Source organism: Euphorbia lathyris, chromosome 1, assembly GCF_963576675.1.
Source record: "Euphorbia lathyris chromosome 1, ddEupLath1.1, whole genome shotgun sequence".
Taxonomy (NCBI): Eukaryota; Viridiplantae; Streptophyta; class Magnoliopsida; order Malpighiales; family Euphorbiaceae; genus Euphorbia; species Euphorbia lathyris.
In genome coordinates this window covers 136618504-136634948 of record NC_088910.1, presented here as the reverse complement: position 1 = coordinate 136634948, position 16445 = coordinate 136618504, and the positions used below count along the sequence as shown (strand labels likewise).

The 16445-nt window shown below is 47.4% G+C and overlaps 48 non-coding genes across 48 annotated transcripts; all 48 read right to left on the bottom strand.

Annotated features, from left to right (window-relative positions):
- Window positions 1-93: 93 nt before the first annotated feature.
- LOC136214108 (5S ribosomal RNA) lies at window positions 94-212 on the bottom strand. Its single transcript, XR_010681205.1, has one exon. It is a non-coding gene; the product is annotated as a 5S ribosomal RNA (ribosomal RNA).
- A 183-nt stretch (window positions 213-395) lies between these two features.
- On the bottom strand, window positions 396-514 carry LOC136215387 (5S ribosomal RNA). Its single transcript, XR_010682429.1, has one exon. It is a non-coding gene; the product is annotated as a 5S ribosomal RNA (ribosomal RNA).
- A 260-nt stretch (window positions 515-774) lies between these two features.
- Window positions 775-893, bottom strand: LOC136215719 (5S ribosomal RNA). Its single transcript, XR_010682751.1, has one exon. It is a non-coding gene; the product is annotated as a 5S ribosomal RNA (ribosomal RNA).
- A 182-nt stretch (window positions 894-1075) lies between these two features.
- Window positions 1076-1194, bottom strand: LOC136213582 (5S ribosomal RNA). Its single transcript, XR_010680684.1, has one exon. It is a non-coding gene; the product is annotated as a 5S ribosomal RNA (ribosomal RNA).
- Window positions 1195-1378: 184 nt separating this feature from the next.
- LOC136213431 (5S ribosomal RNA) lies at window positions 1379-1497 on the bottom strand. Its single transcript, XR_010680543.1, has one exon. It is a non-coding gene; the product is annotated as a 5S ribosomal RNA (ribosomal RNA).
- Window positions 1498-1680: 183 nt separating this feature from the next.
- Window positions 1681-1799, bottom strand: LOC136215386 (5S ribosomal RNA). The gene has a single exon (XR_010682428.1). It is a non-coding gene; the product is annotated as a 5S ribosomal RNA (ribosomal RNA).
- A 181-nt stretch (window positions 1800-1980) lies between these two features.
- LOC136213759 (5S ribosomal RNA) lies at window positions 1981-2099 on the bottom strand. The gene has a single exon (XR_010680864.1). It is a non-coding gene; the product is annotated as a 5S ribosomal RNA (ribosomal RNA).
- A 183-nt stretch (window positions 2100-2282) lies between these two features.
- LOC136213429 (5S ribosomal RNA) lies at window positions 2283-2401 on the bottom strand. The gene has a single exon (XR_010680541.1). It is a non-coding gene; the product is annotated as a 5S ribosomal RNA (ribosomal RNA).
- Window positions 2402-2661: 260 nt separating this feature from the next.
- LOC136214107 (5S ribosomal RNA) lies at window positions 2662-2780 on the bottom strand. The gene has a single exon (XR_010681204.1). It is a non-coding gene; the product is annotated as a 5S ribosomal RNA (ribosomal RNA).
- A 183-nt stretch (window positions 2781-2963) lies between these two features.
- LOC136215385 (5S ribosomal RNA) lies at window positions 2964-3082 on the bottom strand. Its single transcript, XR_010682427.1, has one exon. It is a non-coding gene; the product is annotated as a 5S ribosomal RNA (ribosomal RNA).
- Window positions 3083-3342: 260 nt separating this feature from the next.
- Window positions 3343-3461, bottom strand: LOC136213758 (5S ribosomal RNA). The gene has a single exon (XR_010680863.1). It is a non-coding gene; the product is annotated as a 5S ribosomal RNA (ribosomal RNA).
- A 183-nt stretch (window positions 3462-3644) lies between these two features.
- On the bottom strand, window positions 3645-3763 carry LOC136214736 (5S ribosomal RNA). The gene has a single exon (XR_010681810.1). It is a non-coding gene; the product is annotated as a 5S ribosomal RNA (ribosomal RNA).
- A 260-nt stretch (window positions 3764-4023) lies between these two features.
- Window positions 4024-4142, bottom strand: LOC136214106 (5S ribosomal RNA). The gene has a single exon (XR_010681203.1). It is a non-coding gene; the product is annotated as a 5S ribosomal RNA (ribosomal RNA).
- Window positions 4143-4325: 183 nt separating this feature from the next.
- On the bottom strand, window positions 4326-4444 carry LOC136215383 (5S ribosomal RNA). Its single transcript, XR_010682424.1, has one exon. It is a non-coding gene; the product is annotated as a 5S ribosomal RNA (ribosomal RNA).
- A 260-nt stretch (window positions 4445-4704) lies between these two features.
- On the bottom strand, window positions 4705-4823 carry LOC136214932 (5S ribosomal RNA). The gene has a single exon (XR_010681994.1). It is a non-coding gene; the product is annotated as a 5S ribosomal RNA (ribosomal RNA).
- A 182-nt stretch (window positions 4824-5005) lies between these two features.
- LOC136213581 (5S ribosomal RNA) lies at window positions 5006-5124 on the bottom strand. The gene has a single exon (XR_010680683.1). It is a non-coding gene; the product is annotated as a 5S ribosomal RNA (ribosomal RNA).
- A 260-nt stretch (window positions 5125-5384) lies between these two features.
- On the bottom strand, window positions 5385-5503 carry LOC136213830 (5S ribosomal RNA). Its single transcript, XR_010680930.1, has one exon. It is a non-coding gene; the product is annotated as a 5S ribosomal RNA (ribosomal RNA).
- Window positions 5504-5686: 183 nt separating this feature from the next.
- On the bottom strand, window positions 5687-5805 carry LOC136215333 (5S ribosomal RNA). The gene has a single exon (XR_010682374.1). It is a non-coding gene; the product is annotated as a 5S ribosomal RNA (ribosomal RNA).
- Window positions 5806-6065: 260 nt separating this feature from the next.
- LOC136214404 (5S ribosomal RNA) lies at window positions 6066-6184 on the bottom strand. Its single transcript, XR_010681490.1, has one exon. It is a non-coding gene; the product is annotated as a 5S ribosomal RNA (ribosomal RNA).
- Window positions 6185-6366: 182 nt separating this feature from the next.
- On the bottom strand, window positions 6367-6485 carry LOC136211690 (5S ribosomal RNA). Its single transcript, XR_010678885.1, has one exon. It is a non-coding gene; the product is annotated as a 5S ribosomal RNA (ribosomal RNA).
- Window positions 6486-6668: 183 nt separating this feature from the next.
- Window positions 6669-6787, bottom strand: LOC136213925 (5S ribosomal RNA). Its single transcript, XR_010681024.1, has one exon. It is a non-coding gene; the product is annotated as a 5S ribosomal RNA (ribosomal RNA).
- A 260-nt stretch (window positions 6788-7047) lies between these two features.
- On the bottom strand, window positions 7048-7166 carry LOC136213843 (5S ribosomal RNA). Its single transcript, XR_010680942.1, has one exon. It is a non-coding gene; the product is annotated as a 5S ribosomal RNA (ribosomal RNA).
- Window positions 7167-7426: 260 nt separating this feature from the next.
- LOC136212097 (5S ribosomal RNA) lies at window positions 7427-7545 on the bottom strand. The gene has a single exon (XR_010679272.1). It is a non-coding gene; the product is annotated as a 5S ribosomal RNA (ribosomal RNA).
- A 183-nt stretch (window positions 7546-7728) lies between these two features.
- LOC136215382 (5S ribosomal RNA) lies at window positions 7729-7847 on the bottom strand. Its single transcript, XR_010682423.1, has one exon. It is a non-coding gene; the product is annotated as a 5S ribosomal RNA (ribosomal RNA).
- A 259-nt stretch (window positions 7848-8106) lies between these two features.
- LOC136214021 (5S ribosomal RNA) lies at window positions 8107-8225 on the bottom strand. The gene has a single exon (XR_010681119.1). It is a non-coding gene; the product is annotated as a 5S ribosomal RNA (ribosomal RNA).
- Window positions 8226-8484: 259 nt separating this feature from the next.
- Window positions 8485-8603, bottom strand: LOC136213829 (5S ribosomal RNA). The gene has a single exon (XR_010680929.1). It is a non-coding gene; the product is annotated as a 5S ribosomal RNA (ribosomal RNA).
- Window positions 8604-8786: 183 nt separating this feature from the next.
- Window positions 8787-8905, bottom strand: LOC136214352 (5S ribosomal RNA). Its single transcript, XR_010681442.1, has one exon. It is a non-coding gene; the product is annotated as a 5S ribosomal RNA (ribosomal RNA).
- A 259-nt stretch (window positions 8906-9164) lies between these two features.
- On the bottom strand, window positions 9165-9283 carry LOC136213756 (5S ribosomal RNA). The gene has a single exon (XR_010680861.1). It is a non-coding gene; the product is annotated as a 5S ribosomal RNA (ribosomal RNA).
- Window positions 9284-9542: 259 nt separating this feature from the next.
- Window positions 9543-9661, bottom strand: LOC136213828 (5S ribosomal RNA). The gene has a single exon (XR_010680928.1). It is a non-coding gene; the product is annotated as a 5S ribosomal RNA (ribosomal RNA).
- Window positions 9662-9844: 183 nt separating this feature from the next.
- LOC136211958 (5S ribosomal RNA) lies at window positions 9845-9963 on the bottom strand. Its single transcript, XR_010679140.1, has one exon. It is a non-coding gene; the product is annotated as a 5S ribosomal RNA (ribosomal RNA).
- A 260-nt stretch (window positions 9964-10223) lies between these two features.
- LOC136211597 (5S ribosomal RNA) lies at window positions 10224-10342 on the bottom strand. Its single transcript, XR_010678794.1, has one exon. It is a non-coding gene; the product is annotated as a 5S ribosomal RNA (ribosomal RNA).
- A 260-nt stretch (window positions 10343-10602) lies between these two features.
- On the bottom strand, window positions 10603-10721 carry LOC136212096 (5S ribosomal RNA). Its single transcript, XR_010679271.1, has one exon. It is a non-coding gene; the product is annotated as a 5S ribosomal RNA (ribosomal RNA).
- A 184-nt stretch (window positions 10722-10905) lies between these two features.
- Window positions 10906-11024, bottom strand: LOC136215381 (5S ribosomal RNA). The gene has a single exon (XR_010682422.1). It is a non-coding gene; the product is annotated as a 5S ribosomal RNA (ribosomal RNA).
- Window positions 11025-11283: 259 nt separating this feature from the next.
- Window positions 11284-11402, bottom strand: LOC136213755 (5S ribosomal RNA). Its single transcript, XR_010680860.1, has one exon. It is a non-coding gene; the product is annotated as a 5S ribosomal RNA (ribosomal RNA).
- Window positions 11403-11585: 183 nt separating this feature from the next.
- On the bottom strand, window positions 11586-11704 carry LOC136215246 (5S ribosomal RNA). Its single transcript, XR_010682294.1, has one exon. It is a non-coding gene; the product is annotated as a 5S ribosomal RNA (ribosomal RNA).
- A 258-nt stretch (window positions 11705-11962) lies between these two features.
- LOC136215135 (5S ribosomal RNA) lies at window positions 11963-12081 on the bottom strand. Its single transcript, XR_010682185.1, has one exon. It is a non-coding gene; the product is annotated as a 5S ribosomal RNA (ribosomal RNA).
- Window positions 12082-12264: 183 nt separating this feature from the next.
- On the bottom strand, window positions 12265-12383 carry LOC136213428 (5S ribosomal RNA). Its single transcript, XR_010680540.1, has one exon. It is a non-coding gene; the product is annotated as a 5S ribosomal RNA (ribosomal RNA).
- Window positions 12384-12644: 261 nt separating this feature from the next.
- Window positions 12645-12763, bottom strand: LOC136213310 (5S ribosomal RNA). Its single transcript, XR_010680428.1, has one exon. It is a non-coding gene; the product is annotated as a 5S ribosomal RNA (ribosomal RNA).
- Window positions 12764-13022: 259 nt separating this feature from the next.
- LOC136211883 (5S ribosomal RNA) lies at window positions 13023-13141 on the bottom strand. Its single transcript, XR_010679069.1, has one exon. It is a non-coding gene; the product is annotated as a 5S ribosomal RNA (ribosomal RNA).
- A 182-nt stretch (window positions 13142-13323) lies between these two features.
- LOC136214654 (5S ribosomal RNA) lies at window positions 13324-13442 on the bottom strand. Its single transcript, XR_010681733.1, has one exon. It is a non-coding gene; the product is annotated as a 5S ribosomal RNA (ribosomal RNA).
- Window positions 13443-13700: 258 nt separating this feature from the next.
- Window positions 13701-13819, bottom strand: LOC136213919 (5S ribosomal RNA). Its single transcript, XR_010681018.1, has one exon. It is a non-coding gene; the product is annotated as a 5S ribosomal RNA (ribosomal RNA).
- A 183-nt stretch (window positions 13820-14002) lies between these two features.
- On the bottom strand, window positions 14003-14121 carry LOC136211882 (5S ribosomal RNA). Its single transcript, XR_010679068.1, has one exon. It is a non-coding gene; the product is annotated as a 5S ribosomal RNA (ribosomal RNA).
- A 261-nt stretch (window positions 14122-14382) lies between these two features.
- LOC136215134 (5S ribosomal RNA) lies at window positions 14383-14501 on the bottom strand. The gene has a single exon (XR_010682184.1). It is a non-coding gene; the product is annotated as a 5S ribosomal RNA (ribosomal RNA).
- A 261-nt stretch (window positions 14502-14762) lies between these two features.
- LOC136213309 (5S ribosomal RNA) lies at window positions 14763-14881 on the bottom strand. Its single transcript, XR_010680427.1, has one exon. It is a non-coding gene; the product is annotated as a 5S ribosomal RNA (ribosomal RNA).
- Window positions 14882-15141: 260 nt separating this feature from the next.
- Window positions 15142-15260, bottom strand: LOC136211881 (5S ribosomal RNA). Its single transcript, XR_010679067.1, has one exon. It is a non-coding gene; the product is annotated as a 5S ribosomal RNA (ribosomal RNA).
- Window positions 15261-15442: 182 nt separating this feature from the next.
- LOC136211944 (5S ribosomal RNA) lies at window positions 15443-15561 on the bottom strand. Its single transcript, XR_010679127.1, has one exon. It is a non-coding gene; the product is annotated as a 5S ribosomal RNA (ribosomal RNA).
- A 257-nt stretch (window positions 15562-15818) lies between these two features.
- LOC136213918 (5S ribosomal RNA) lies at window positions 15819-15937 on the bottom strand. The gene has a single exon (XR_010681017.1). It is a non-coding gene; the product is annotated as a 5S ribosomal RNA (ribosomal RNA).
- A 183-nt stretch (window positions 15938-16120) lies between these two features.
- Window positions 16121-16239, bottom strand: LOC136211596 (5S ribosomal RNA). The gene has a single exon (XR_010678793.1). It is a non-coding gene; the product is annotated as a 5S ribosomal RNA (ribosomal RNA).
- Window positions 16240-16445: the final 206 nt, after the last annotated feature.

Here is a 16445-nt window from a genome sequence, read left to right as displayed (position 1 = left end):
GTTGCAAAAAAGTTTGGGCCCGCCTCGAAAACGTGCACGCCATGGTGAAAAAAAAATTAAATAATTAAAAAATGCACGTTGCAAAAAAGTTTGGGGGTGCAACACGAGGACTTCCCAAGAGGTCACCCATCTTAGTACTACTCTCGCCCAAGCACGTTTAACTTCGGAGTTCTGATGGGATCCGGTGCATTAGTGCTAGTATGATCGCAACCGTCATCCCATGCAAAAACTAAGCATATATTCCATACTGGGCGCCCCTTTCTCCCGTATGCTCATCCTTCACGTGCATGCACAAGCCCCCGGACCCCAAACACTGACCCCCGCCTCGTAAACGTGCACGCCATGGTGAAAAAAAAAATTAAATAATTAAAAAATGCACGTTGCAAAAAAGTTTGGGGGTGCAACACGAGGACTTCCCAAGAGGTCACACATCTTAGTACTACTCTCGCCCAAGCACGTTTAACTTCGGAGTTCTGATGGGATCCGGTGCATTAGTGCTGGTATGATGGCACCCGTCATCCCATGCAAAAACTAAGCATATATTCCATACTGGGCGCCCCTTTCTCCCGTATGCTCATCCTTCACGTGCATGCACAAGCCCCCGGACCCCAAACACTGACCCCCGCCTCGAAAACGTGCACGCCATGGTGAAAAAAAAAATTAAATAATTAAAAAATGCACGTTGCAAAAAAGTTTGGGCCCGCCTCGAAAACGTGCACGCCATGGTGAAAAAAAAATTAAATAATTAAAAAATGCACGTTGCAAAAAAGTTTGGGGGTGCAACGCGAGGACTTCCCAAGAGGTCACCCATCTTAGTACTACTCTCGCCCAAGCATGTTTGACTTCGGAGTTCTGATGGGATCTGGTGCATTAGTGCTGGTATGATCGTACCCGTCATCCCATGCAAAAACTAAGCATATATTCCATACTGGGCGCCCCTTTCTCCCGTATGCTCATCCTTCACGTGCATGCACAAGCCCCCGGACCCCAAACACTGACCCCCGCCTCGAAAACGTTCACGCCATGGTGAAAAAAAAATTAAATAATTAAAAAATGCACGTTGCAAAAAAGTTTGGGGGTGCAACACGAGGACTTCCCAAGAGGTCACCCATCTTAGTACTACTCTCGCCCAAGCACTTTTAACTTCGGAGTTCTGATGGGATCCGGTGCATTAGTGCTGGTATGATGGCACCCATCATCCCATGCAAAAACTAAGCATATATTCCATACTGGGCGCCCCTTTCTCCCGTATGCTCATCCTTCACGTGCATGCACAAGCCCCCGGACCCCAAACACTGACCCCCGCCTCGAAAACGTGCACGCCATGGTGAAAAAAAAAAATTAAATAATTAAAAAATGCACGTTGCAAAAAAGTTTGGGGGTGCAACACGAGGACTTCCCAAGAGGTCACCCATCTTAGTACTACTCTCGCCCAAGTACGTTTAACTTCGGAGTTCTGATGGGATCCGGTGCATTAGTGCTGGTATGATCGCACCCGTCATCCCATGCAAAAACTAAGCATATATTCCATACTGGGCGCCCCTTTCTCCCGTATGCTCATCCTTCACGTGCATGCACAAGCCCCCGGACCCCAAACACTGACCCCCGCCTCGTAAACGTGCACGCCATGGTGAAAAAAAAAATTAAATAATTAAAAAATGCACGTTGCAAAAAAGTTTGGGGGTGCAACACGAGGACTTCCCAAGAGGTCACACATCTTAGTACTACTCTCGCCCAAGCACGTTTAACTTCGGAGTTCTGATGGGATCCGGTGCATTAGTGCTGGTATGATGGCACCCGTCATCCCATGCAAAAACTAAGCATATATTCCATACTGGGCGCCCCTTTCTCCCGTATGCTCATCCTTCACGTGCATGCACAAGCCCCCGGACCCCAAACACTGACCCCCGCTTCGAAAACGTGCACGCCATGGTGAAAAAAAATTAAATAATTAAAAAATGCACGTTGCAAAAAAGTTTGGGGGTGCAACGCGAGGACTTCCCAAGAGGTCACCCATCTTAGTACTACTCTCGCCCAAGCACGTTTGACTTCGGAGTTCTGATGGGATCCGGTGCATTAGTGCTGGTATGATCGCACCCGTCATCCCATGCAAAAACTAAGCATATATTCCATACTGGGCGCCCCTTTCTCCCGTATGCTCATCCTTCACGTGCATGCACAAGCCCCCGGACCCCAAACACTGACCCCCGCCTCGAAAACGTGCACGCCATGGTGAAAAAAAAAATTAAATAATTAAAAAATGCACGTTGCAAAAAAGTTTGGGGGTGCAACACGAGGACTTCCCAAGAGGTCACCCATCTTAGTACTACTCTCGCCCAAGTACGTTTAACTTCGGAGTTCTGATGGGATCCGGTGCATTAGTGCTGGTATGATCGCACCCGTCATCCCATGCAAAAACTAAGCATATATTCCATACTGGGCGCCCCTTTCTCCCGTATGCTCATCCTTCACGTGCATGCACAAGCCCCCGGACCCCAAACACTGGCCCCCGCCTCGAAAACGTGCACGCCATGGTGAAAAAAAAAATTAAATAATTAAAAAATGCACGTTGCAAAAAAGTTTGGGCCCGCCTCGAAAACGTGCACGCCATGGTGAAAAAAAAATTAAATAATTAAAAAATGCACGTTGCAAAAAAGTTTGGGGGTGCAACACGAGGACTTCCCAAGAGGTCACCCATCTTAGTACTACTCTCGCCCAAGCACGTTTAACTTCGGAGTTCTGATGGGATCCGGTGCATTAGTGCTAGTATGATCGCAACCGTCATCCCATGCAAAAACTAAGCATATATTCCATACTGGGCGCCCCTTTCTCCCGTATGCTCATCCTTCACGTGCATGCACAAGCCCCCGGACCCCAAACACTGACCCCCGCCTCGTAAACGTGCACGCCATGGTGAAAAAAAAAATTAAATAATTAAAAAATGCACGTTGCAAAAAAGTTTGGGGGTGCAACACGAGGACTTCCCAAGAGGTCACACATCTTAGTACTACTCTCGCCCAAGCACGTTTAACTTCGGAGTTCTGATGGGATCCGGTGCATTAGTGCTGGTATGATGGCACCCGTCATCCCATGCAAAAACTAAGCATATATTCCATACTGGGCGCCCCTTTCTCCCGTATGCTCATCCTTCACGTGCATGCACAAGCCCCCGGACCCCAAACACTGACCCCCGCCTCGAAAACGTGCACGCCATGGTGAAAAAAAAAATTAAATAATTAAAAAATGCACGTTGCAAAAAAGTTTGGGCCCGCCTCGAAAACGTGCACGCCATGGTGAAAAAAAAATTAAATAATTAAAAAATGCACGTTGCAAAAAAGTTTGGGGGTGCAACGCGAGGACTTCCCAAGAGGTCACCCATCTTAGTACTACTCTCGCCCAAGCACGTTTGACTTCGGAGTTCTGATGGGATCCGGTGCATTAGTGCTGGTATGATCGCACCCGTCATCCCATGCAAAAACTAAGCATATATTCCATACTGGGCGCCCCTTTCTCCCGTATGCTCATCCTTCACGTGCATGCACAAGCCCCCGGACCCCAAACACTGACCCCCGCCTCGAAAACGTGCACGCCATGGTGAAAAAAAAAATTAAATAATTAAAAAATGCACGTTGCAAAAAAGTTTGGGGGTGCAACACGAGGACTTCCCAAGAGGTCACCCATCTTAGTACTACTCTCGCCCAAGTACGTTTAACTTCGAAGTTCTGATGGGATCCGGTGCATTAGTGCTGGTATGATCGCACCCGTCATCCCATGCAAAAACTAAGCATATATTCCATACTGGGCGCCCCTTTCTCCCGTATGCTCATCCTTCACGTGCATGCACAAGCCCCCGGACCCCAAACACTGGCCCCCGCCTCGAAAACGTGCACGCCATGGTGAAAAAAAAAATTAAATAATTAAAAAATGCACGTTGCAAAAAAGTTTGGGCCCGCCTCGAAAACGTGCACGCCATGGTGAAAAAAAAATTAAATAATTAAAAAATGCACGTTGCAAAAAAGTTTGGGGGTGCAACACGAGGACTTCCCAAGAGGTCACCCATCTTAGTACTACTCTCGCCCAAGCACGTTTAACTTCGGAGTTCTGATGGGATCCGGTGCATTAGTGCTAGTATGATCGCAACCGTCATCCCAAGCAAAAACTAAGCATATATTCCATACTGGGCGCCCCTTTCTCCCGTATGCTCATCCTTCACGTGCATGCACAAGCCCCCGGACCCCAAACACTGACCCCCGCCTCGTAAACGTGCACGCCATGGTGAAAAAAAAAATTAAATAATTAAAAAATGCACGTTGCAAAAAAGTTTGGGGGTGCAACACGAGGACTTCCCAAGAGGTCACACATCTTAGTACTACTCTCGCCCAAGCACGTTTAACTTCGGAGTTCTGATGGGATCCGGTGCATTAGTGCTGGTATGATGGCACCCGTCATCCCATGCAAAAACTAAGCATATATTCCATACTGGGCGCCCCTTTCTCCCGTATGCTCATCCTTCACGTGCATGCACAAGCCCCCGGACCCCAAACACTGACCCCCGCCTCGAAAACGTGCACGCCATGGTGAAAAAAAAAATTAAATAATTAAAAAATGCACGTTGCAAAAAAGTTTGGGCCCGCCTCGAAAACGTGCACGCCATGGTGAAAAAAAAATTAAATAATTAAAAAATGCACGTTGCAAAAAAGTTTGGGGGTGCAACGCGAGGACTTCCCAAGAGGTCACCCATCTTAGTACTACTCTCGCCCAAGCATGTTTGACTTCGGAGTTCTGATGGGATCCGGTGCATTAGTGCTGGTATGATCGCACCCGTCATCCCATGCAAAAACTAAGCATATATTCCATACTGGGCGCCCCTTTCTCCCGTATGCTCATCCTTCACGTGCATGCACAAGCCCCCGGACCCCAAACACTGACCCCCGCCTCGAAAACGTTCACGCCATGGTGAAAAAAAAATTAAATAATTAAAAAATGCACGTTGCAAAAAAGTTTGGGGGTGCAACACGAGGACTTCCCAAGAGGTCACCCATCTTAGTACTACTCTCGCCCAAGCACTTTTAACTTCGGAGTTCTGATGGGATCCGGTGCATTAGTGCTGGTATGATGGCACCCATCATCCCATGCAAAAACTAAGCATATATTCCATACTGGGCGCCCCTTTCTCCCGTATGCTCATCCTTCACGTGCATGCACAAGCCCCCGGACCCCAAACACTGACCCCCGCCTCGAAAACGTGCACGCCATGGTGAAAAAAAAAATTAAATAATTAAAAAATGCACGTTGCAAAAAAGTTTGGGCCCGCCTAGAAAACGTGCACGCCATGGTGAAAAAAAAATTAAATAATTAAAAAATGCACGTTGCAAAAAAGTTTGGGGGTGCAACACGAGGACTTCCCAAGAGGTCACCCATCTTAGTACTACTCTCGCCCAAGCACGTTTAACTTAGGAGTTCTGATGGGATCCGGTGCATTAGTGCTGGTATGATCGCACCCGTCATCCCATGCAAAAACTAAGCATATATTCCATACTGGGCGCCCCTTTCTCTCGTATGCTCATCCTTCACGTGCATGCACAAGCCCCCGGACCCCAAACACTGACCCCCGCCTCGTAAACGTGCACGCCTTGGTGAAAAAAAAAATTAAATAATTAAAAAATGCACGTTGCAAAAAAGTTTGGGGGTGCAACACGAGGACTTCCCAAGAGGTCACCCATCTTAGTACTACTCTCGCCCAAGCACGTTTAACTTCGGAGTTCTGATGGGATTCGATGCATTTGTGCTGGTATGATCGCACCCGTCATCCCATGCAAAAACTAAGCATATATTCCATACTGGGCGCCCCTTTCTCCCGTATGCTCATCCTTCACGTGCATGCACAAGCCCCCGGACCCCAAACACTGACCCCCGCCTCGAAAACGTGCACGCCATGGTGAAAAAAAAAATTAAATAATTAAAAAATGCACGTTGCAAAAAAATTTGGGCCCGCCTCAAAAACGTGCACGCCATGGTGAAAAAAAAATTAAATAATTAAAAAATGCACGTTGCAAAAAAGTATGGGGGTGCAACACGAGGACTTCCCAAGAGGTCACCCATCTTAGTACTACTCTCGCCCAAGCATGTTTGACTTCGGAGTTCTGATGGGATCCGGTGCATTAGTGCTGGTATGATCGCACCCGTCATCCCATGCAAAAACTAAGCATATATTCCATACTGGGCGCCCCTTTCTCCCGTATGCTCATCCTTCACGTGCATGCACAAGCCCCCGGACCCCAAACACTGACCCCCGCCTCGAAAACGTTCACGCCATGGTGAAAAAAAAATTAAATAATTAAAAAATGCACGTTGCAAAAAAGTTTGGGGGTGCAACACGAGGACTTCCCAAGAGGTCACCCATCTTAGTACTACTCTCGCCCAAGCACTTTTAACTTCGGAGTTCTGATGGGATCCGGTGCATTAGTGCTGGTATGATCGCACCCGTCATCCCATGCAAAAACTAAGCATATATTCCATACTGGGCGCCCCTTTCTCTCGTATGCTCATCCTTCACGTGCATGCACAAGCCCCCGGACCCCAAACACTGACCCCCGCCTCGTAAACGTGCACGCCTTGGTGAAAAAAAAAATTAAATAATTAAAAAATGCACGTTGCAAAAAAGTTTGGGGGTGCAACACGAGGACTTCCCAAGAGGTCACCCATCTTAGTACTACTCTCGCCCAAGCACGTTTAACTTCGGAGTTCTGATGGGATCCGATGCATTTGTGCTGGTATGATCGCACCCGTCATCCCATGCAAAAACTAAGCATATATTCCATACTGGGCGCCCCTTTCTCCCGTATGCTCATCCTTCACGTGCATGCACAAGCCCCCGGACCCCAAACACTGACCCCCGCCTCGAAAACGTGCACGCCATGGTGAAAAAAAAAATTAAATAATTAAAAAATGCACGTTGCAAAAAAATTTGGGCCCGCCTCAAAAACGTGCACGCCATGGTGAAAAAAAAATTAAATAATTAAAAAATGCACGTTGCAAAAAAGTATGGGGGTGCAACACGAGGACTTCCCAAGAGGTCACCCATCTTAGTACTACTCTCGCCCAAGCACGTTTAACTTCGGAGTTCTGATGGGATCCGGTGCATTAGTGTTGGTATGATCGCACCCGTCATCCCATGCAAAAACTAAGCATATATTTCATACTGGGCGCCCCTTTCTCCCGTATGCTCATCCTTCACGTGCATGCACAAGCCCCCGGACCCCAAACACTGACCCCCGCCTCGAAAACGTGCACGCCATGGTGAAAAAAAAAATTAAATAATTAAAAAATGCACGTTGCAAAAAAGTTTGGGCCCGCCTCGAAAACGTGCACGCCATGGTGAAAAAAAAATTAAATAATTAAAAAATGCACGTTGCAAAAAAGTTTGGGGGTGCAACACGAGGACTTCCCAAGAGGTCACCCATCTTAGTACTACTCTCGCCCAAGCACGTTTCACTTCGGAGTTCTGATGGGATCCGGTGCATTAGTGCTGGTATGATCGCACCCGTCATCCCATGCAAAAACTAAGCATATATTCCATACTGGGCGCCCCTTTCTCCCGTATGCTCATCCTTCACGTGCATGCACAAGCCCCCGGACCCCAAACACTGACCCCCGCCTCGTAAACGTGCACGCCATGGTGAAAAAAAAAATTAAATAATTAAAAAATGCACGTTGCAAAAAAGTTTGGGGGTGCAACACGAGGACTTCCCAAGAGGTCACACATCTTAGTACTACTCTCGCCCAAGCACGTTTAACTTCGGAGTTCTGATGGGATCCGGTGCATTAGTGCTGGTATGATGGCACCCGTCATCCCATGCAAAAACTAAGCATATATTCCATACTGGGCGCCCCTTTCTCCCGTATGCTCATCCTTCACGTGCATGCACAAGCCCCCGGACCCCAGACACTGACCCCCGCCTCGAAAACGTGCACGCCATGGTGAAAAAAAAAATTAAATAATTAAAAAATGCACGTTGCAAAAAAGTTTGGGCCCGCCTCGAAAACGTGCACGCCATGGTGAAAAAAAAATTAAATAATTAAAAAATGCACGTTGCAAAAAAGTTTGGGGTGCAACGCGAGGATTTCCCAAGAGGTCACCCATCTTAGTACTACTCTCGCCCAAGCACGTTTGACTTCGGAGTTCTGATGGGATCCGGTGCATTAGTGCTGGTATGATCGCACCCGTCATCCCATGCAAAAACTAAGCATATATTCCATATTGGGCGCCCCTTTCTCCCGTATGCTCATCCTTCACGTGCATGCACAAGCCCCCGGACCCCAAACACTGACCCCCGCCTCGAAAACGTGCACGCCATGGTGAAAAAAAAAATTAAATAATTAAAAAATGCACGTTGCAAAAAAGTTTGGGCCCGCCTAGAAAACGTGCACGCCATGGTGAAAAAAAATTAAATAATTAAAAAATGCACGTTGCAAAAAAGTTTGGGGGTGCAACACGAGGACTTCCCAAGAGGTCACCCATCTTAGTACTACTCTCGCCCAAGCACGTTTAACTTAGGAGTTCTGATGGGATCCGGTGCATTAGTGCTGGTATGATCGCACCCGTCATCCCATGCAAAAACTAAGCATATATTCCATACTGGGCGCCCCTTTCTCTCGTATGCTCATCCTTCACGTGCATGCACAAGCCCCCGGACCCCAAACACTGACCCCCGCCTCGTAAACGTGCACGCCTTGGTGAAAAAAAAAATTAAATAATTAAAAAATGCACGTTGCAAAAAAGTTTGGGGGTGCAACACGAGGACTTCCCAAGAGGTCACACATCTTAGTACTACTCTCGCCCAAGCACGTTTAACTTCGGAGTTCTGATGGGATCCGGTGCATTAGTGCTGGTATGATCGCACCCGTCATCCCATGCAAAAACTAAGCATATATTCCATACTGGGCGCCCCTTTCTCCCGTATGCTCATCCTTCACGTGCATGCACAAGCCCCCGGACCCCAAACACTGACCCCCGCCTCGAAAACGTGCACGCCATGGTGAAAAAAAAAATTAAATAATTAAAAAATGCACGTTGCAAAAAAGTTTGGGCCCGCCTCGAAAACGTGCACGCCATGGTGAAAAAAAAATTAAATAATTAAAAAATGCACGTTGCAAAAAAGTTTGGGGTGCAACGCGAGGACTTCCCAAGAGGTCACCCATCTTAGTACTACTCTCGCCCAAGCACGTTTGACTTCGGAGTTCTGATGGGATCCGGTGCATTAGTGCTGGTATGATCGCACCCGTCATCCCATGCAAAAACTAAGCATATATTCCATATTGGGCGCCCCTTTCTCCCGTATGCTCATCCTTCACGTGCATGCACAAGCCCCCGGACCCCAAACACTGACCCCCGCCTCGAAAACGTGCACGCCATGGTGAAAAAAAAAATTAAATAATTAAAAAATGCACGTTGCAAAAAAGTTTGGGCCCGCCTAGAAAACGTGCACGCCATGGTGAAAAAAAATTAAATAATTAAAAAATGCACGTTGCAAAAAAGTTTGGGGGTGCAACACGAGGACTTCCCAAGAGGTCACCCATCTTAGTACTACTCTCGCCCAAGCACGTTTAACTTAGGAGTTCTGATGGGATCCGGTGCATTAGTGCTGGTATGATCGCACCCGTCATCCCATGCAAAAACTAAGCATATATTCCATATTGGGCGCCCCTTTCTCTCGTATGCTCATCCTTCACGTGCATGCACAAGCCCCCGGACCCCAAACACTGACCCCCGCCTCGTAAACGTGCACGCCTTGGTGAAAAAAAAAATTAAATAATTAAAAAATGCACGTTGCAAAAAAGTTTGGGGGTGCAACACGAGGACTTCCCAAGAGGTCACCCATCTTAGTACTACTCTCGCCCAAGCACGTTTAACTTCGGAGTTCTGATGGGATCCGGTGCATTTGTGCTGGTATGATCGCACCCGTCATCCCATGCAAAAACTAAGCATATATTCCATACTGGGCGCCCCTTTCTCCCGTATGCTCATCCTTCACGTGCATGCACAAGCCCCCGGACCCCAAACACTGACCCCCGCCTCGAAAACGTGCACGCCATGGTGAAAAAAAAAATTAAATAATTAAAAAATGCACGTTGCAAAAAAATTTGGGCCCGCCTCAAAAACGTGCACGCCATGGTGAAAAAAAAATTAAATAATTAAAAAATGCACGTTGCAAAAAAGTATGGGGGTGCAACACGAGGACTTCCCAAGAGGTCACCCATCTTAGTACTACTCTCGCCCAAGCACGTTTAACTTCGGAGTTCTGATGGGATCCGGTGCATTAGTGCTGGTATGATCGCACCCGTCATCCCATGCAAAAACTAAGCATATATTTCATACTGGGCGCCCCTTTCTCCCGTATGCTCATCCTTCACGTGCATGCACAAGCCCCCGGACCCCAAACACTGACCCCCGCCTCGAAAACGTGCACGCCATGGTGAAAAAAAAAATTAAATAATTAAAAAATGCACGTTGCAAAAAAGTTTGGGCCCGCCTCGAAAACGTGCACGCCATGGTGAAAAAAAAATTAAATAATTAAAAAATGCACGTTGCAAAAAAGTTTGGGGGTGCAACACGAGGACTTCCCAAGAGGTCACCCATCTTAGTACTACTCTCGCCCAAGCACGTTTCACTTCGGAGTTCTGATGGGATCCGGTGCATTAGTGCTGGTATGATCGCACCCGTCATCCCATGCAAAAACTAAGCATATATTCCATACTGGGCGCCCCTTTCTCCCGTATGCTCATCCTTCACGTGCATGCACAAGCCCCCGGACCCCAAACACTGACCCCCGCCTCGTAAACGTGCACGCCATGGTGAAAAAAAAAAATTAAATAATTAAAAAATGCACGTTGCAAAAAAGTTTGGGGGTGCAACACGAGGACTTCCCAAGAGGTCACACATCTTAGTACTACTCTCGCCCAAGCACGTTTAACTTCGGAGTTCTGATGGGATCCGGTGCATTAGTGCTGGTATGATGGCACCCGTCATCCCATGCAAAAACTAAGCATATATTCCATACTGGGCGCCCCTTTCTCCCGTATGCTCATCCTTCACGTGCATGCACAAGCCCCCGGACCCCAGACACTGACCCCCGCCTCGAAAACGTGCACGCCATGGTGAAAAAAAAAATTAAATAATTAAAAAATGCACGTTGCAAAAAAGTTTGGGCCCGCCTCGAAAACATGCACGCCATGGTGAAAAAAAAATTAAATAATTAAAAAATGCACGTTGCAAAAAAGTTTGGGGTGCAACGCGAGGACTTCCCAAGAGGTCACCCATCTTAGTACTACTCTCGCCCAAGCACGTTTGACTTCGGAGTTCTGATGGGATCCGGTGCATTAGTGCTGGTATGATCGCACCCGTCATCCCATGCAAAAACTAAGCATATATTCCATACTGGGCGCCCCTTTCTCCCGTATGCTCATCCTTCACGTGCATGCACAAGCCCCCGGACCCCAAACACTGACCCCCGCCTCGAAAACGTGCACGCCATGGTGAAAAAAAAAATTAAATAATTAAAAAATGCACGTTGCAAAAAAGTTTGGGGGTGCAACACGAGGACTTCCCAAGAGGTCACCCATCTTAGTACTACTCTCGCCCAAGTACGTTTAACTTTAGAGTTCTGATGGGATCCGGTGCATTAGTGCTGGTATGATCGCACCCGTCATCCCATGCAAAAACTAAGCATATATTCCATACTGGGCGCCCCTTTCTCCCGTATGCTCATCCTTCACGTGCATGCACAAGCCCCCGGACCCCAAACACTGACCCCCGCTTCGAAAACGTGCACGCCATGGTGAAAAAAAAATTAAATAATTAAAAAATGCACGTTGCAAAAAAGTTTGGGCCCGCCTCGAAAACGTGCACGCCATGGTGAAAAAAAATTAAATAATTAAAAAATGCACGTTGCAAAAAAGTTTGGGGGTGCAACGCGAGGACTTCCCAAGAGGTCACCCATCTTAGTACTACTCTCGCCCAAGAACGTTTGACTTCGGAGTTCTGATGGGATCCGGTGCATTAGTGCTGGTATGATCGCACCCGTCATCCCATGCAAAAACTAAGCATATATTCCATACTAGGCGCCCCTTTCTCCCGTATGCTCATCCTTCACGTGCATGCACAAGCCCCCGGACCCCAAACACTGACCCCCGCCTCGAAAACGTGCACGCCATGGTGAAAAAAAAAATTAAATAATTAAAAAATGCACGTTGCAAAAAAGTTTGGGGGTGCAACACGAGGACTTCCCAAGAGGTCACCCATCTTAGTACTACTCTCGCCCAAGTACGTTTAACTTCGGAGTTCTGATGGGATCCGGTGCATTAGTGCTGGTATGATCGCACCCGTCATCCCATGCAAAAACTAAGCATATATTCCATACTGGGCGCCCCTTTCTCCCGTATGCTCATCCTTCACGTGCATGCACAAGCCCCCGGACCCCAAACACTGGCCCCCGCCTCGAAAACGTGCACGCCATGGTGAAAAAAAAAAATTAAATAATTAAAAAATGCACGTTGCAAAAAAGTTTGGGCCCGCCTCGAAAACGTGCACGCCATGGTGAAAAAAAAATTAAATAATTAAAAAATGCACGTTGCAAAAAAGTTTGGGAGTGCAACACGAGGACTTCCCAAGAGGTCACCCATCTTAGTACTACTCTCGCCCAAGCACGTTTAGCTTCGGAGTTCTGATGAGATCCGGTGCATTAGTGCTGGTATGATCGCACCCGTCATCCCATGCAAAAACTAAGCATATATTCCATACTGGGCGCCCCTTTCTCCCGTATGCTCATCCTTCACGTGCATGCACAAGCCCCCGGACCCCAAACACTGACCCCCGCCTCGAAAACGTGCACGCCATGGTGAAAAAAAAAATTAAATAATTAAAAAATGCACGTTGCAAAAAAGTTTGGGCCCGCCTCGAAAACGTGCACGCCATGGTGAAAAAAAATTAAATAATTAAAAAATGCACGTTGCAAAAAAGTTTGGGGGTGCAACACGAGGACTTCCCAAGAGGTCACCCATCTTAGTACTACTCTCGCCCAAGCACGTTTAGCTTCGGAGTTCTGATGGGATCCGGTGCATTAGTGCTGGTATGATCGCACCCATCATCCCATGCAAAAACTAAGCATATATTCCATACTGGGCGCCCCTTTCTCCCGTATGCTCATCCTTCACGTGCATGCACAAGCCCCCGGACCCCAAACACTGACCCCCGCCTCGTAAACGTGCACGCCATGGTGAAAAAAAAATTAAATAATTAAAAAATGCACGTTGCAAAAAAGTGTGGGGGTGCAACACGTGGACTTCCCAAGAGGTCACCCATCTTAGTACTACTCTCGCCCAAGCACGTTTAACTTCGGAGTTCTGATGGGATCCGGTGCATTAGTGCTGGTATGATCGCACCCGTCATCCCATGCAAAAACTAAGCATATATTCCATACTGGACGCCCCTTTCTCCCGTATGCTCATCCTTCACGTGCATGCACAAGCCCCCGGACCCCAAACACTGACCCCCGCCTCGAAAACGTGCACGCCATGGTGAAAAAAAAATTAAATAATTAAAAAATGCACGTTGCAAAAAAGTTTGGGCCCGCCTCGAAAACGTGCACGCCATGGTGAAAAAAAATTAAATAATTAAAAAATGCACGTTGCAAAAAAGTTTGGGGGTGCAACACGAGGACTTCCCAAGAGGTCACCCATCTTAGTACTACTCTCGCCCAAGCACGTTTAACTTCGGAGTTCTGATGGGATCCGGTGCATTAGTGCTGGTATGATGGCACCCGTCATCCCATGCAAAAACTAAGCATATATTCCATACTGGGCGCCCCTTTCTCCCGTATGCTCATCCTTCACGTGCATGCACAAGCCCCCGGACCCCAAACACTGACCTCCGCCTCGTAAACGTGCACCCCATGGTGAAAAAAAAAATTAAATAATTAAAAAATGCACGTTGCAAAAAAGTTTGGGGGTGCAACACGAGGACTTCCCAAGAGGTCACCCATCTTAGTACTACTCTCGCCCAAGCACGTTTAGCTTCGGAGTTCTGATGGGATCCGGTGCATTAGTGCTGGTATGATCGCACCCGTCATCCCATGCAAAAACTAAGCATATATTCCATACTGGGCGCCCCTTTCTCCCGTATGCTCATCCTTCACGTGCATGCACAAGCCCCCGGACCCCAAACACTGACCCCCGCCTCGAAAACGTGCACGCCATGGTGAAAAAAAAAATTAAATAATTAAAAAATGCACGTTGCAAAAAAGTTTGCCCCCGCCTCGAAAACGTGCACGCCATGGTGAAAAAAAAAATTAAATAATTAAAAAATGCACGTTGCAAAAAAGTTTGGGGGTGCAACGCGAGGACTTCCCAAGAGGTCACCCATCTTAGTACTACTCTCGCCCAAGAACGTTTGACTTCGGAGTTCTGATGGGATCCGGTGCATTAGTGCTGGTATGATCGCACCCGTCATCCCATGCAAAAACTAAGCATATATTCCATACTAGGCGCCCCTTTCTCCCGTATGCTCATCCTTCACGTGCATGCACAAGCCCCCGGACCCCAAACACTGGCCCCCGCCTCGAAAACGTGCACGCCATGGTGAAAAAAAAAAATTAAATAATTAAAAAATGCACGTTGCAAAAAAGTTTGGGCCCGCCTCGAAAATGTGCACGCCATGGTGAAAAAAAAATTAAATAATTAAAAAATGCACGTTGCAAAAAAGTTTGGGAGTGCAACACGAGGACTTCCCAAGAGGTCACCCATCTTAGTACTACTCTCGCCCAAGCACGTTTAGCTTCGGAGTTCTGATGAGATCCGGTGCATTAGTGCTGGTATGATCGCACCCGTCATCCCATGCAAAAACTAAGCATATATTCCATACTGGGCGCCCCTTTCTCCCGTATGCTCATCCTTCACGTGCATGCACAAGCCCCCGGACCCCAAACACTGACCCCCGCCTCGAAAACGTGCACGCCATGGTGAAAAAAAAAATTAAATAATTAAAAAATGCACGTTGCAAAAAAGTTTGGGCCCGCCTCGAAAACGTGCACGCCATGGTGAAAAAAAAATTAAATAATTAAAAAATGCACGTTGCAAAAAAGTTTGGGGGTGCAACACGAGGACTTCCCAAGAGGTCACCCATCTTAGTACTACTCTCGCCCAAGCACGTTTAGCTTCGGAGTTCTGATGGGATCCGGTGCATTAGTGCTGGTATGATCGCACCCATCATCCCATGCAAAAACTAAGCATATATTCCATACTGGGCGCCCCTTTCTCCCGTATGCTCATCCTTCACGTGCATGCACAAGCCCCCGGACCCCAAACACTGACCCCCGCCTCGTAAACGTGCACGCCATGGTGAAAAAAAAATTAAATAATTAAAAAATGCACGTTGCAAAAAAGTTTGGGGGTGCAACACGTGGACTTCCCAAGAGGTCACCCATCTTAGTACTACTCTCGCCCAAGCACGATTAACTTCGGAGTTCTGATGGGATCCGGTGCATTAGTGCTGGTATGATCGCACCCGTCATCCCATGCAAAAACTAAGCATATATTCCATACTGGACGCCCCTTTCTCCCGTATGCTCATCCTTCACGTGCATGCACAAGCCCCCGGACCCCAAACACTGACCCCCGCCTCGAAAACGTGCACGCCATGGTGAAAAAAAAATTAAATAATTAAAAAATGCACGTTGCAAAAAAGTTTGGGCCCGCCTCGAAAACGTGCACGCCATGGTGAAAAAAAATTAAATAATTAAAAAATGCACGTTGCAAAAAGTTTGGGGGTGCAACACGAGGACTTCCCAAGAGGTCACCCATCTTAGTACTACTCTCGCCCAAGCACGTTTAACTTCGGAGTTCTGATGGGATCCGGTGCATTAGTGCTGGTATGATGGCACCCGTCATCCCATGCAAAAACTAAGCATATATTCCATACTGGGCGCCCCTTTCTCCCGTATGCTCATCCTTCACGTGCATGCACAAGCCCCCGGACCCCAAACACTGACCTCCGCCTCGTAAACGTGCACGCCATGGTGAAAAAAAAAATTAAATAATTAAAAAATGCACGTTGCAAAAAAGTTTGGGGGTGCAACACGAGGACTTCCCAAGAGGTCACCCATCTTAGTACTACTCTCGCCCAAGCACGTTTAACTTCGGAGTTCTGATGGGATCCGGTGCATTAGTGCTGGTATGATCGCACCCGTCATCCCATGCAAAAACTAAGCATATATTCCATACTGGGCGCCCCTTTCTCCCGTATGCTCATCCTTCACGTGCATGCACAAGCCCCCGGACCCCAAACACTGACCCCCGCCTCGAAAACGTGCACGCCATGGTGAAAAAAAAAATTAAATAATTAAAAAATGCACGTTGCAAAAAAGTTTGCCCCCGCCTCGAAAACGTGCACG